General features: G+C 42.9%; 1 protein-coding gene across 6 annotated transcripts in view; it reads left to right on the top strand.

Annotated features, from left to right (window-relative positions):
* CNPY1 (canopy FGF signaling regulator 1) overlaps positions 1-16,583 on the top strand; it is a 202,199-nt gene that overhangs the window by 78,029 nt on the left and 107,587 nt on the right. The window contains exon 1 of one of the 6 annotated variants that reach the window (XM_088450375.1): positions 13,449-13,615. The exons of the other annotated variants lie outside the window; for them this stretch is intronic. The gene's annotated coding sequence lies outside the window, so the exon portion shown is untranslated. Of the gene's footprint in view, positions 1-13,448; positions 13,616-16,583 lie in introns of those variants that run through there. 6 annotated transcript variants of the gene reach the window in all.

Genomic DNA, 16,583 nt, shown 5'->3' with positions numbered 1-16,583 from the left:
GAAGGTGGCTAAAGATTATTTTCCTCAGTCTGAGCAACTGACGAATCTTATGTCATGGAGTACTCCTGGGAAGCATTTTCATGCTACTGTACAAGGAATATAACCTCTCGATACCCATTTGCACTTGGTGAGTGTAACAAATGGGAAGTTCCCCCAACGATAGATGCTCATGTCACAAGGCTGATTAGGAGCGCTACGTTACCCCTTCCTGCAGTATCCTCTTTAAAAGAGGTTACAGATAAGAAACTTGACAATCATTAAAATTCAATGTTGTCATTATCTGGAGCTATTACCAGACCAGCTATGACTGTAGCCTCGGTAGTGAAAGCAATGGAAGAATGGACGACCGCTCTGAAAGATACTATACCTGATGTGACCAGAGAACAGCAGTCTTTTCTCTATCAGATGCGAGAAGCAGCTGTGTATATGGGGGAAGCGGTCATTGACGAAGGTATTTTGGCTTTGAGGGTCTCGGCAACTTTGGTTGCGGCGCGAAGATCCCTGTGGCTAAAGACTTGGAAGGCGGATGCAGGATCCAAGAAGGCTCTTGAATCTTTGCCTCTTGCGGGGAAGGTACTGTTTGGACCAGAGCTAGATGACATAATGACTTTTCTGGCAACAGCGAAGTTGGCTGAATTGCCATCCGCGACTACCCCTAAATTTAGGCAGTCGGCAGTTTGGTCCTTTCGCCCATAGAGCAGGGTGAACGGTCAGTCCTCCTCTAGACAGAGTCATGCCCACAGGACACGTCAGCCTAATAAATCTTGGTCAGGCAAACGTCCTGCCTCCAAGCAGTCTACTGATGGGGCCGGCCTCCCCCTGGGGGGGTCTCAGGGTTGGAGACTGGCTTTTACAGTTCTCCCAGGCCTGGTATCAGACCACTACAGATACCCGAGTTCAAGAGCTGGTTTCTCAGGGTTATGCCATCACTTTCCTGAGGCATCCCCCTCAGAGGTTTGTGAATACAAACCTCCTTTTAGACCGGTCAGGGCTTCGTCCTACCGGGAGTCTATTGGGGCCCTCACAGGAACGGGGACTATTATTCAAATTTATTTTTTATTAAAAAGCCAAATGTGTCACATCACCCTATCCTGAATCTGAAGTCTCTCAACAGGTTCATCCATGTGCCAGAATGGTGTATGGAAACCCTACGGTCAATTATGCTGGCGATGGAGCCTTGGGATTTCATGGTCTCCCTGGACATACAGGATGCATATTTGCATGTTCCGATTGCATGATCCCACCAAAGATTTTTGAGATTGGCGGTAGATCAGCAACATAACCAATTTCAGGCTGTACCCTTCAGGCTGGCCACAGCTAATGGCAGTCATGACTGCTCATCTCAGAAGACAAGGAGTCAGGATATTGCCATATTTGAACAACCTCCTGATATTCGCATAATCTCAGGAGATGTTACAATGTCATCTCCAGATGACCATTGTCTGCCTACAAGAGCACGGCTGGATAATAAATTAGAAAAAGTCCTCTCTTTCTCCAACCCAGCAGCTGGTGCACTTGAGGGCGCTGCTGGATTCTCTGGGACAGATAATTCTTCTTCCAGAAGACAAGATTGTGGCACTACAGTCTACTCTGCAAGCAAAGAGTGTCAGGACACTTGGCAATGCAGGTGCTGGGCTCCATGGATCCACATTCGACATGGTAGCTTATGCCCAATTCCACTCCAGGTCCCTCCAGAATTGGATTCTGGCTCATTGGGATGGGTCAGTATCATCGGATAAAGACTCAGATGTTCTGCATCTCGCCAGAAGTTCGGCTCTACCTCGCTTGGTGGCTGGAGACGACTCATTTAAACATGGGTCGTCCGTTATGGGTCCTGGATGGGGAGCAGTGATGGGCCAGCACACCATTCAGAGAAGATGGACAGTTCAGGAAAGTCTCCTACCAATAAATATCTTGGAACTTTGTGCAGTGCACAGAGCGCTCATACTGGCGCAGGACCTACAAGGCAGGCCTGTCCAGATTTAGTCCGACAACGTGACAGCAGTGGCCTACCTCAATCATCAAGGAGGCACATGAAGGAAGTGACGGAAATTCTGCTATGGGCAGAATGCCATCTTCCAGCAATCTCAGCAATATTCATCCCAGGTGTTCATAATTGGGAAGCGGATTGAATAAGTCACCAGGACATATATGCCGGAGAATGGGCTTTTCATCCAGATGTCTTTCAACTCCTGGTGGACAAATGGGGAGTACCAGACGTGGACCTCATGGCGTCATGGCACAATCACAAAGTCCCCAGGTACGGGTCCAGAACAAGGGACCCCTCAGCCTCCTTCATGGACGCTCTGGCGGTGAGATGGGACTTCAGGTTGGCATACCTGTTTCCTCCAATCTCACTTCTCCCAAGGGTCGTCAGAAAGTTCAAGCAGGAAGGTGGCAGGATAATACTACTAGCCCCTGCCTGGCCCAGGATGCATTGGTTCTCCGACATGACATGTCTATTCATAGACAGTCCACTTCCACTGCCTCTGCGGCTGATCTGCTGGTGCAGGGTCCCTGCCTATATCAGGATTTACCTCGGCTGGCTTTGACGGCATGGCTGTTGAGTCTGCCGTCCCCAAGGCCAAAGGTTTTTCGGCCTCTGTGATTCAGACGATGCTGTGGGCAAGTAAGTCTGCTTCCGCCCGCATCTATCACAGAATTTGGCATTCATTTTTACATTGGTGGGCTCACAGACAATATGACCCTATGATCTTCAAGGTTGCAAGAATTTGCTTTTCTTCAGGCAGGATTAGACCTATGTCTTCGCCTGGCTACCTTGACAGTTCAGGTTTCTGCATTGTCAGTTTTGTTCCGCTACAGGATTGCCCCTCTGCCGGATTTTAGAACATTCTTGCAGGGGGTTCTCAGGCTGCAACCTCCATTTGTCCCTCCGGTGGCACCGTGGGATTATGACTTTGCTACTCAGGGCATTGCAGATGGCTCCCTTTGAACCTCTGGATACGGTGGACTTAAGATGGTTGACAGCGAAGACCCTTTTTCTCCTCGCTATCATCTCGGCTCGTAGAGTTTCTGACTTAGCAGCTCTGTCATGTCACTCTCTATATTTGATTTTCCATCAACATAGAGCTGTCCTCTGTACTAAGGCGGGTTACCTTCCAAAGGTGGTTTCCCGTTTTCATATGAATGAGGAGATTGTAGTTCCGGCCTTTCAGTCTTCAGACCTGTCTACAGGTGAAGCTTCCTTGGATGTGGTTCAAAATCAGGAAATCAGATTCGCTCTTTGTGTTATATGAATTTCACAATCGATGCTGGCCAGCAAACAAGCAGGCTTTGGCTCGCTGGCTGCATACGACCATTTCTCAGGTCTATACACAGGCTGATCTCCCTGTCCCAAACAAGGTGACAGCACATTCTACTCGGTCTGTGGGACCATCATGGGTGGTTAAACATGGCACCTCGGCTGAACAGCTTTGCAAGGCAGCCACTTGGTCTTCTGTCAATACTTTTATCAAATTCTATGCATTTGATACTTTTGCCTCCCAGGATGCTTCCTTTGGGCGGCGGATTCTCCTTTCTGCGCAGCAGCGTCCCCACCCTTAAGGGAACTGCTTTAGGACGTCCCCAAGGTAGATTGTGTGGACTGTATGGACCCTGAAGAAGAAAATCAGAGTTATGGTATAAACTACCGTAGATAAATCCTTTTCTTCGAGGTCCATAGGGTCCACAGAGCACCCTCCCTGACACACTTGGCCTCAGTTGGGATCTGTTCTTTTGCTTTGTTTTTCGTATCACTGATTCCCTTTTCGTATGTTGAGTGTTTCTGGTGTGCGATGTACTTCCGTCTCCACTTTCCGTCTCTTGCCCTTAAGATTATTTACAAACTGAATGCCTGTGGCTGGGGGCGGGGTATATAGGGAGGAGGACCGATGCATGCTGGGAGCTACAAAGCTAGGGCTGTTTGGTGCAATGGATCATTTCCACTACATTCCCCCAAGGTAGATTCTGTGGACCCTATGGAAGAAAAGGATTTATCTAAGGTATGTTATACCATAACTCTGATTTTTACCAGCAACCCCTAAAATGTTTTAAACCAGTCACTGTTTACTCCTGATATGTGATGCATATAGAAACATTTTTTATGTGAAACAGACTGTGATTCATAAGATGGACCATCCTCGTCTGCAATGTCCTTGTTGGAAATATCTGTCTCTGTTGTTGGTGTTTGTACTTTTATCTTAAGTAAACTTAAAATTGTTGTTTTCTGATTTAATGCTTACCCATTTTGGGTAACAGCTGATTGAAGACAGATATATTCTTTAACAGCCCCCAGATACTGCCCAATTGATTTTTTGTCCACAAATGATTAAACAGCATCCAGATACTGCCTATTGCTTTTTAGACAAAATAATTTCACGGCACTCATACACTGCCCAATTGCTTTTTGGACAAAATTTATTTTTTCAATAGCTCCCAATTACTGCCCAATTGCTTTTTGGACACAATTATTTGTTTTACTGCCCTACTTGCTAGCTACACAGCAGGCCCAGTATCAAACATGCTGGGTAGACACAGATTGCAGCGCTGCCCAGATACTGCTCCACTTGCTTGCTACACAGAAGGCCCAGTAACAACACGCGGCCGCTGAAATGCAGAGAGTGGACGCATGCGGATCACTCTCTTCACTGTTCATTGGCGACTGTTCCCCGGTGACTGTTCCCAATGGCAACCGCGCCTTTACTTTTATACTGGGGGAGGGATTTTCTCCGCCCTCCAGTCTGACGCAGCCAAGTACTGTGACGTCACCAATAAGGACTTGCTGCACTGACTTTCTTTATGAAACATCAGTGCAGCGCTGTGTCACAGTGCGGATCGCCAGGGGATTTTTGACAGGTAGACCGCCTAAGAGCTAAAGCGTGGGGAGAACACTTGGGGAGGTCCTTCATGATGGACCCTTGAGGTCATATTTACTTGAGGGATGGTGCATATTTAGGATAAACACTAAGAGCCTGATTCAGAGGTGCACGCAATTGGAATGCAATGTTCACGTAGTTGAGGAAATATTTGCAACTGCGCAAAAAGTCCTGAAAACCCCTACGACACAAAGGTGCTGTTGCGATTGGGACAGATGGTAACAGAAATGGAATGGCAAAGTGATGGGCGTCATGGGTGTTGACTGGAAGTGGAAGGTGTCCTGAAGTGAACGCAAAATATTCAGTCTCATGGGCGCGTTATGGGAGTGTCGCCGGCGTGTCAATGAAAGTGGCTGCGTTCTCAGACACAGAGGCCGTGTTCAGACTGAGAAACTTCACCTGCCATAGGGCTGGTGTAAGTGACGATGGTGCTCAATTGGTGGCGTGTGGAGAATCTCTGGTGGTGTTAGTTTGCAGAGACTATGAAAGTGGTAGTTTCAGGACTTGCTCATTCATTAGCAGGCCAGGGGCAGGCAGAAAGTAGCATTTACACGTTTCTCTTTTTTTTAGTGCCAAAGTACTATCCTCTGATTAGGCGATCTGGGGCAGTTATTAAGAATGTCACAGTCTGGCCTGAAGGGGCCTTACTGAAATTACAAGGTTGCTTGGATTGTACCGAGTGGGATTTGTTTCTAGAGGAAGCTAGGATGGGCCCTGATATAAATGTGAACCAGTTAACCTCCATGGTTTTATTGTATTTGAACTGCTGTATAGAAAGTGTAACAGTGAGAAAGGCTATACGCTTTTTCCCTAACGATAAACCTTGGATGAACGGTAATGTGCGTTTTTTGCTACGAGCCAGAGATCTTGCCTTCAAATCAGGGGATTGTGTAGCTTACTCTATTGCCCGGTCTGAATTGAAGAAGGGTATTGGCCTGGCTAAGAAGGCTTATTCCGATAAGATAGAGTGTCACTTTAATGAATCTAGTGATTCTAGGTCTCTGTGGCAGGGAATTAAGAACTTAACCGACTATAAAGTTTTGTTCTTAGGTGGTCCCAAGGTGGGTGGCCCTTCGCCGGACGAATTTAATAAATTCTATGCTAGGTTTGAAGGTGTGGATAATACCTGTGCTATCCCGTTTAAAGACCCTGGGGATTCTTGGGTTTTGGCAGAAGCCGATGTCAGGTCTTGTTTGCGAGGAACCAGTTCTAGGAAGGCTGCTGACCCTGACTGTATTCCCGGCAAGGTTTTGCGTGAGTGTGCGGATCAATTGTCTGGCATTCTCACGATTATTTTTAACTTGTCCCTTGCTCAAGGTAGTGTCCCGGGTTGTTTTAAGACTACCACAATTATTCCAGTTCCTAAAACTATGTCCATTTCTGGGCTAAATGACTATCGCCCTATTGCCCTTACTTCATCAATCATGAAGTGTTTTGAGCGTTTGGTCCTGGTTCGCCTTAAGGGTAGAATTCCAGATATTTTTGATAATTATCAATTTGCATATAGATCTAATAGATCTACTGAAGATGCTGCTCTTATGGTCCTTCATAGGGTATTGTGCCATTTAAAGAATAAGGATTCGTATGCTGTTTGTAGACTACAGCTCTGCTTTTAACACCTTGTTCCGTCTTTACTTATTGCTAAATTGTTGGCAATTGGTTTAGATGAGTCTATTTGCTACTGGTTGCTGGACTTTCTGTCTGACCGTTCGCAGTTGGTTAGGCTGGGAGATCAGTTTTCATCTCCAATTGTTGTGAATATAGGTGTTCCACAGGGTTGCGTTCTTAGTCCCTTCCTTTATTCCTTGTATACATCTGACTGTGTTTCTAGTTCTGTATCTAATATTATTGTGAAATTTGCTGACGATACTACAGTTGTATGTCTGATCATTAACGAGGATGAGGATGGCTATAGGGCGGAGGTAGATCGACTTATTAGATGGGGTACGGACAACAAGTTGCTGTTAAACAGTAAAAAAACTAAAGAGGTGATGGTTGATTTTAGGAGGTCTAGGAAAAATGTTCCCCGTCCTTTAATTTTGAACGGCGTTGAAGTAGAGAGGGTGGGTGATTTTAAGTTTCTTGGTATTGTATTTTCGGAGGACCTGTCGTGGTCGTCGCATGTTTCTTTAGTGGTAGGAAAGGCTCAGCAACACCTGTATTTCCTTAGGAAATTAAAAGGATGTGGATTACCTAGGCCGTTGCTGGTTACCGTGGTATAATTGAGAGCCTTTTAACTTATTCAATTACTGTTTGGTACGGGAACTCCACATGTTTGGAGCAGAGGGCCTGATTCAGAGCCGGACGCTATTTGCGCTCGCTCGTTCAGAAAAAGGGGCCGGCTATTTAAATCGAGCACTCACTCTTTGCGGTCTGTTGACGTCGCTATGTCTGAGCGAGCGAACGAAACATGCGCTCACTATTTTGTAAAGACGCCCCCTGGCCGCTCGCATCCTACGTCATCTCATCTATTTATTAGATTAATCGAGTACATCGAAAGGCGTCAGAACTGCTCGCAGTGCTTGTGGTTGGATTTTCCTACCGCAATCATGCGAACAGTTCAGGCTAAGAAACAACCAAGTGACGTGGTCAATGACGTTGTTTTGTTAATTATGCACACCCTTAAAACGCCCGTTTTGACCGTTTGGCACGCCTGCGTTCGGATCTCCACTCCCCGTTTTCAAGCACCTTCCCCTGTTACCACCCACAAACGCCTCATCCTGTCACTCAAATTAGCAGGCACTCGCAATTTTGCGAACACACGTTTTCCGACCGCACTGACTGGTTGGCGCATGCGCATTACGACCCATACGCATGCGCAGATGTGCGAACATCGCTTGGAGCGAACGAGCGGCCGCTTACGAGCGGCTTTGAATCAGGCCCAGAGATCGCTGACTAGAGTGATCAGGGCAGCTGAAAGAATTATTGGTCAGTCCTTACCTAGGCTAGAGGACATTTATGTTAAAAGGTGTGCTTCTAAAGCAAAAAAGATGATTGTTGACCACAGCCATCCTTGTCACTCTCTATTCTCACTTTTGCCTTCTGGGAAGCGTTTTAGATGTCTCAAGTGCCGTACTAGTAGGATGCGGAATAGTTTTTTCCCTGCTGCTATAGTTAATTTAAATATTTTAAATGATGTTATGTAATTGCTGACTGTGAGTATCTTGCATTTTACTTTCGCTGATGCATTTTATGTAGATGTGACAATAAATTGAATTTGATTTGATTTCTACATATTTACATTTACATCTGTAACTCCGGCAAAAGGTCCTAAATGCCTAGGTTTTTCTGGTCCTTTTACATGTTATGCAAACAGTACACCGTGAACTATTGTTCTTATGCTCTACTTAAAGAATATACCTTCCATCTGTCTTGGGTTAGTCAGGACAGTGCAGATATGAGGGTTTTTCCCTGCCACTGAAACCTTTGTCCTGTGGATTGGAAATTTGTGAGGTATGGTGCTGTTCACTGCTGCTCTACTGTACATAGCACAGCAGCAGAGAACAGGTGCTGCACACATGGTAATGAATTGGTATTTGCACAAAGGGTCGGCAAGAGGCAGCCTAGGGCTTCAGAAACTTTAAGCACAACCGCATCGTGACCTGACCACACCACCATCTGTCCCAATTCAAGGACGGGCGAAGTTGGGAGATATGCCTTAATTGGGGTGTGAGCTAATCGAGACAAATTAAACCTGAAGAGCTACTAAACTTATCGAAAACAAAATCTGTCTATTAACCGAACAATTGAAGGTAATTTAATGAAAATGAAAAAAATGTTTAATAGAAAACAATGAATTTAATTAATACAGTGATATCGTTGCTATTTGTAAATAACAGGCACATTCCAGTGTTAATTACTGGCTACAAGGAGGTACATGCAGTATAGGAGCAAAAGATATAGGCAGGACTGCTGTGTGATTTTCCAGGAGGGCTGGGCAGGAGTCACTCGCAGTGTTTCTCACGTATTGTGCTGCTCCTCCGCGGCATAGACGCCATGGGTGCAACCACGGGGAAGCATGTCAGGTGATCGTAGTGGCTAGGGCAATCACTTGACTCGCTTCCTTGTGGCTCCACCCACGACGTTGATGCCACAGGGGAGCTTGCATCAGAGATCACTTCCACGTAGTGGGCTCCTAGCTGACTCAGCAGTACTACAGCTAGGCGAGCTACCAAAATTAAGACTGCGAGCTATCCGTAGCTCGTGAGCTACAGGTTGGAGACCACTGCCTTACAGCATGCATAAATTGGAATGGAAGCTTTATTTTCAGGACCACAGTCTGACATACAAGCCTCTCGCAGCATTATTATTTCAAATATTTTTAACTGTGAAGTTCATGAAAGTCTGACTTATTTTCAAAATCTTTCTAGAAGCTTTATTATAATTTTAGTGTAGCATTTCTCACTGAAACCTTTAGACACACACACACACACCTTGGGTGCTACAAGTGGTTGCCCAATTACTAACCACATCTCATTATAATTGAAAGTTCTGTAGCTTTACGTCAACTTCCATCAGTTACTTTTGTCTCCTCATCTCAATTCCTTTTTCTTTACTTTTGAAAGGAATAAAAATGCTGACATACACACTGTGCAGGAATCAGCGCCACTCATCCTCTGCTGCCCTTAAGCACACTCTTGCTGTGCCAAGTATGCCATTTGGTTTTAGTATGGTAACTGCATGTTTTTTTAATGGTATCTCATTCTGATGTTTTTGTATTTTAGTGTATGTTGTTTTTGTTTTTTGTTTTTTTTCGGGGGGGGGGGGGAAAGAGAACGGAAAACAGTAACCTTTAAAAGTGTAATATCTTTAAGATTTTTTTTTTTTTAAGGATAAATGTTTTTAATTTTAGATCTGTCATTCTAGTTTCAAATTTGAGGGCACACATGTGGCCTTTATGTAGTGCCAAGTACATCCTTCTAACAGTCCTCTCTGTCAGCAAGTTCGTTTGCCAAGTGCAGCTCCTGTGCAGACACAAAGTGAGCTTACAGCTATGATCACCGCATGTGATCAGACTTTTCAAGTTCTCTGTGCTGTGCCTGGAAGGAGTCTGCATGAAAGCTGCAAGAATAAAGGTTATAGGAACTCATGGAGAGAACAGAATAGAGGTCAAAGGAGTGTAAAGAAATCGCCAGGTGAAGCTGTATTTCAGAGACGCACACATCCAGAAGACCTTTTTCTCTTTTCATAAAGCTCTTTTTATTAAATCATGAAGGAAGTCTAATAGAACAGTCCACAGTTTAGCATTGTTTCAAGAAAAAGATTAAAGAAAAAAAAAAAAACAATTGACGGGAGAGCGGGTGCTTTTTGTTATGTGACCAGACTACTTTCTGAGCGAGTGCTGGTTTTTAAAGACACTGTAATAGTAGTTTTGATGTTCCCTTTGCATATGTCTATTGTAAATAATAAAGAGAGAGAACGTAAAGCAAGTATTTGACGTTAATATATAGCAAAGACTGTTTTTAGTGCACTGAATATTATTCATGAATTAACCATAATATTAATACTTAAATATGTCCTATATCATCGATCACTACTGTGGAGCAGGTTATGGTGTTAAGATGTAGGGATATCTTTAACACAGCATACACAGAGAGACTGACAGCTTTGGAGACTTGCCTTGTAGAAATTGAAAGCCTGGATTGGTGGATTCATACACAGGAGAAGGGCTAGTAATGTCACAGTAACTCAAATAACTGTACCCTCAGCTTTTTGAGTGTGCTATGAGTCTTGGATACAGAATTCTTAGCCTGTGTCAGAAGCCATCAGGGTACTCCTACCACTACCGCTTTTTACATACTTTCTGCTAGTATCTTTAATAAAATCATAACTTATGTTAAAAATGGTTTCACATTAATTGTTCCTCACTAGTGTTGCTAATAGCATTTCAGCAGTGTTCCAGTTTTCGGAGAACATATTGTGTCCAAATTGTAGCATATTCCTTGATTAAGTTCATTAAGGTTAGAGCCTTAGGGCCTGATTCAGAGAAGGATGGATTTACACAGCCATACAGATGTGCAAATGCAGCAAGGAGGTGTCCGATACCTCTTTCTGTGCGGCTGTGCAAATCCGTCCATCTCACATGCAAGTGCAAAAAGAGGTATTGGACATCTCCTTGCTGCATTTGCGATTCCAGCACTGCGACCAACATCGCAGGCTGAGATCACCGTCACGATGGTTGCTCTTTTGGTCAGGCTGCGGGAGCTGAAGCCTACCACAGCCTGGCCGGTGCCTGGTCACGAAGAGGCCAGAAATCTGCATCGACCGTCACAGACCCTGGCTCGTCTCTCCCGGAAAACGAAGGCGACATGCCTCCATTTCCGGGAACGGCGCCCAGACATGGCCCCGCTGATGCTGCTGCTTGGGGGGTCTGCGAGCAGGATCGCAGGCGCAGACGCTTCGACATCGAAGATGTGGGTTCATCCTGGGATGAACGTTTGTCTCTGAATCAGGCCCTTAATGTCAGTGGTAAACATGTCAAATTTGGCATGCAAGTTTTATTAGCATTATGATAACATTAACACAATGCCAGCAGATGTGTGGTCTAAAGTTGTAGCAGGAGGAGATTCTGCTTACTATAGAGGAGTGTAAAGGTAATACTTGTTAACAGATCTGCAGAAGAATGTCAGCTTAATTAAATATGTGTGTGTGTGTATATATATATATATATATATATATATATATATATATAATGTTACTTTCATACAGTAAGTGAACATTTCAGTTTTGTTTTCGAGTGATCCCTAGAATTTTAGCTTCTCTTAATGTCATACTATATCTGCTTGCATAGTTTCCCATCCAGTGGAGATGTCACCGTTTTTTTTATGTCTATCTGTTAATCTCTTTATCCTTTCCTAGAGCTTTCCTGTCATTTTTGTAGTCGATTGCTGTATAGCTTAGTGGCAAGCCATATGTATGACGTCCCTGGGGTCGGGTGAAAATTAATTGTGAACATGACCAAGTCTGGGAATTACACAAATATAAGTTTGATTACAGACTACACACACATAGATAACATAAAAGTATGTATAGTGTATACCTCTCCATGCCAAGCACACATTTTGAAGTTAGTCACTTTAATGATTTTTTAATATACATAACTATGAAAGCTAAACATTTTCTAAATTAATATATTTTTCATGGGAGATTAAAATACCTACAACAACTAATAAAGGAGCATTTAATTTGGTTGTAAATGTATAAAAATTATGTTGATCATTCAAACTGAGACCATGTTTTGACTTCCCTTCTCTGGTCTTTGTATCTTTTGGTCAGAAATCCTTTCTCAGGTCTTTATATAGTTAGTAGTAATTCCGTTAAGAGCAATTTACAGCAAATTGAACCCATGAATTGAAATCGCAAGCAAAGGTTGCATCCGTGATTTTTTGCAAGTCTATTAGAAATTCGTGTTCACTTCATGCAGATAAATCACAATCTTTTGTGCCCACCTTCCTGAGTAGGCAAAGTTCTTATTGTAATTTAAATATGTAGGCACTTGGGGCCTGCTTCAGCGTGCACTGCTGATCGTAGATTCCCGATTTATCGGGAATATGCGCATGCACAGGACACTTTCTGCGGGTGTGCAGAATGGGTCTTGCGTAGTCGCACGCAGACCCTTCTATGCCTCTGTCTGATTGACAGAGTCTTTTAAGGGGTGGTGCGGAGGTGGCCAGCGTTCCCGGAAATGGGGGCGTGTCTGCCCCATTTTCCGGGAGTGGCAAGCCCGGGGACTGCGTCGACCGATGCAATGTCTTGGGCTCGCAAGCCAGCCAGCCAGCCTTGGCAAGATGAGGCTTACTCAGCTGGCTTGCGTGCTGACGCCGTCCACCATTGCAGTCATCGACCACCGATGGTCGCAATGGTGATCCCAGCCTGTGACCTCCATCGTACACCTCCTGCTGCATTTGCATAATAGCAAGGATGTAATTGCAAAACTGCCTGCATGCAGCTTTGCAATAACAACCCTTGCTGAATCACCCCCTTGGTGCAGTACCTCTGGTAGACCCCTCCCAATGAGTGATAATACACTTGGAGGCATTTAAATAGTAAAATCTAGCTAATAAAGGCATGCCATTTTTCAGGTGATTTTTTTTCAAAAAAGCAGAAAAATGAGTTAACAGATGTATGGGTCGTGTATTTTATTGATCATCCATTGAGCTAAAAAAAAAAAAATGTAATACAATGCAGTATGATTCCAGTATTTGTAATGCTGCACATGAATTTTATTGAGCACTTGTAAGACATTGTGATGTCAACTGGACTAAAAAGGGTCATAAATTGTCAGTGCAAAATAATTTCCTATTGTATTTTCTATATTTGTAAAACCCCTATGCCTTCCTGTTTGAAAGCCCAGCAGTTCTCTTTTGCAGCAGCTGAGTTAAGCACGTGTTTGTTCTTCCCTGTATGATTGAATTTCAAGGTTTCACTTTGGAATTCCAGATGGGACATTCACACAGGAGAGATAATGATTTGCTCATGGCTTTCCTATGTCCTTCCTGGTTGGCTTGTTCTTACATCAATCACATAAACAAACACCTGCCCACAAGTATCGTGGCAGAAGTAGGAGACACCACGTGAATAATGGATAGACTATTGAAACACCTGTAATTCTTGTATTACTCTGTCAGAAAGCTATAAATTGACATCTGACCAGGAAGACCTTTCAAAATAGATTAGTTTAAGTCACATTTTTTTTAAAAGGCAGCTGACAAGATACAGTGTTACTCCTGTTTTCAACTAAGGTAAGTTCAAAGCTCTTTGTGTCTGGCTGGGATCTATAGCTGAATTAGTATTGTCAGGTACTTCCTGATGTTAGTTGCTGTCCCCAAATAAGGTATTTATACAGTGGAAACACATCAATGAAACATACTGTGATTGCAGATACTAATGTTCAGGTTTTGTTTAAGAAATATTATTGTTGTTTTAACATAGTTTACTGAATCATTATGGGAAAACAGATTACAAAGGAGAGTACATAAAAAAAAAACCACAATGATTAATTCAAATACAAAAAAATGATACTCAGAAGAAACAGAAACATTGGGAACAGGATGAGATACTGCCAAGAACTCCCAGATTGATTTTACAGAAAAATCTGTTGAAGGAGAGAATACCCAATTTTTAACCTATATAACTAATCTCACAAAGCGATTGGGGAATCTGTAACTGCATTTATTTATTTCTACTGAAAGTCATAACATGGGAACATAATATTTAATTTCTTGGGTGCTTGTTTTTGTGTCATTGCCTCTAAAATGTTCGGTTTTAATGCTGACCATATATTTATTCCAATTGCCTAGTCTCTGATCAAAATAGCCACAGATGGGAGAGTCCGATTACGTAGATTGGAATATGTTCTGTTGCTGGACAGAATTACTGTATTGCAAGAGTAGTAAGCATTTTGTTGTTTGATCACCCCATACACATGCTGATCTGTATGATCTGATCATATTTTAAACAGTAGGAAGCGAAAAAGGGGGGGGAGGGGAATCCCGCACTGGATATCACTGTATAGCAATAAATGTATAATCTGTGTCAATTCTACATCTAACCAAAAAATGACCGACTATTCAGTGCTAATATCCCCTCTAAGTCAAATTCAACCTCGCTCCTGTGAGTTTTTATGTGGTAGGTCAGCACTGCTCCCCTGTGTTCGCTTATGATGAGCATCTAATGAATCAAAGTAAAAGCGAAAAAAGACTTTTGTTCGTGGGCACACTTGTAGGCATACACTTAAATATAGCTATTTAAAACGTATCTTTTATTTCTATAAAAAAAATGAGCAACAAAACACAAAAGTGGCAAAATATTAATACATGCAATATGTTTCTAGGATACATTTATTCGGATATAATGAAATATGTTTATTATTTTTCATATGATGGCTGCGTTTCTAACTGAATATATCATATAGCCTATTGTAGATGCCTTATTTTCTGTATCTATGAACCTCAATTGATCATTGGCTGATCCAATATAATCACACAGATATGATTGTATTTAGAATCTTGATGATACAATTTGTGAACTATGTATATGGTATGTAAATCACACTTACCAGGTCTCCGTTCTCATGTATGATAATAGTTCGGTTTGATATTCTGACAGTTATCCTCACATTGGGGTAATTTTATCATATGAATCAATGATCAGCCGGAAAAACACCCTCTCTCTTTGTCATTAGTGTAACTTGTGCACTCCATAACCATATTGCATGTATTAATATTTTGCCGCTTTTGTGGGGTTTTTTTGTAAAAAATTTTTATAGAAATAAATACAAGTTAAGTTTTAAATAGATATATTAGCCAAGCATACGCCTACAAGTGTGCCCCCAACAAGAGGCTTTTTATACTTTACTCATATTTTATACATTCACATTTTAAACAGAAGATGGGCTGTTTTTTTTTTGTTTTTGTTTTTTTGAGTCAACGAGCGCTAGTGTTACAAATACTCCTCAAAGATCGATCTGATTCAGAGTTGGGAGCAAGGCAAGAAAAAAAAACACATAACTTTTGCACCTTGGCAAAAACGTGTTGCACTGCAGGTATTTGAGGGTTAGATAGATTTAGTTATGAACATTGATGGCTTTAAACCATCGGACAGAAACCATTGTTTGTGAGCCATTGATGGTTTATGTTTTGCTCATGCGTTCATGCATGGAAAATCGCATTTCTGTTTCATCAGTAGGTCCAGTCACTGATGATATACCTTCGATGGTGAAACTCCATCAGGCTCTGACTGTCGATGGTTGCTAAATCGTCGATGGCCAACCTTAGATTTAGATTTGGGAGGGGTGTGTCCAAATCAAATATATATTACAGGTTAAAAATAAAGCTGTCCAGCATTTGTGGGCTACATGTAAAAGTAGCCAGCATTTACCATGCATGCAGGAAAATATAAACGCATTTGCACCCCTTGCAGTGCAACATGTCTGTCCAGGTGCAAAATTACTTGTTTTTTATCTTTTTGCTTTGCTTTCAACGAGGAATCCGCCCCATAATATGCATCTGTATATTCTTCGCCAAAGTAGTATACATCTGGAAATGTTTCCTGTTTGATTGTTGTACAAATGGCAAAGGCCAACCTCAGGATCACAGTTGCTTACTGTATCTATACGGCACTTTACACCATTTGAGGGTTTTGTGGCATGCATTTATGTGATCTGATAATCCCAAATCATATTTTATCTGTGGGTATGTGTTATAAGTGCATGAGTAATAAGGACATGCATAATTACTGTATGAAATTAGAGCATTTGTTACACAAGGGGGTAGGGCATAGCTACCGACTTTCCAAAAGCAGCTCGGAGAGGAGATGCTTCTTACAGCTTCGGGGGCGGACTGTAAACATCATTAGGCCCTGCCCCTTCACGGGGAAAGACCACGATATGCCGGTCTGCGAGGAGGGAGAGTGGCTAAATGATGAGAGTCACATAATTTTAGCCCCGCCCCCTCACTACAGACCCGTAAAATCTCCCCATCCTGCCCATTTCACTAGGAAGTGGACAGGATGCAGATCATCTGCCTACTCTTCCAGGGGTGCGGTGGGCTACCCGAAAAATCTGGACCCTCCTGCAACTTCCGGGAGAGTAGGAAAGTATGGGGTAGGAAGTTTTCACTTGTTAATAGCATATGACATGCAGAAGTACATAATGGAGAAGGCAAAGTGTAGAGGACATAGGTGATTTATGTGAAAATGTATCAAACCTTT

The sequence above is a fragment of the Taudactylus pleione genome, unplaced genomic scaffold (assembly GCF_031769625.1).
Source record: "Taudactylus pleione unplaced genomic scaffold, aTauple2 ptg000517l, whole genome shotgun sequence".
NCBI lineage: Eukaryota > Metazoa > Chordata > Amphibia > Anura > Myobatrachidae > Taudactylus > Taudactylus pleione.
Note: the sequence above shows the minus strand (reverse complement) of the source record. Positions and strands in the feature narration are given on the sequence as shown.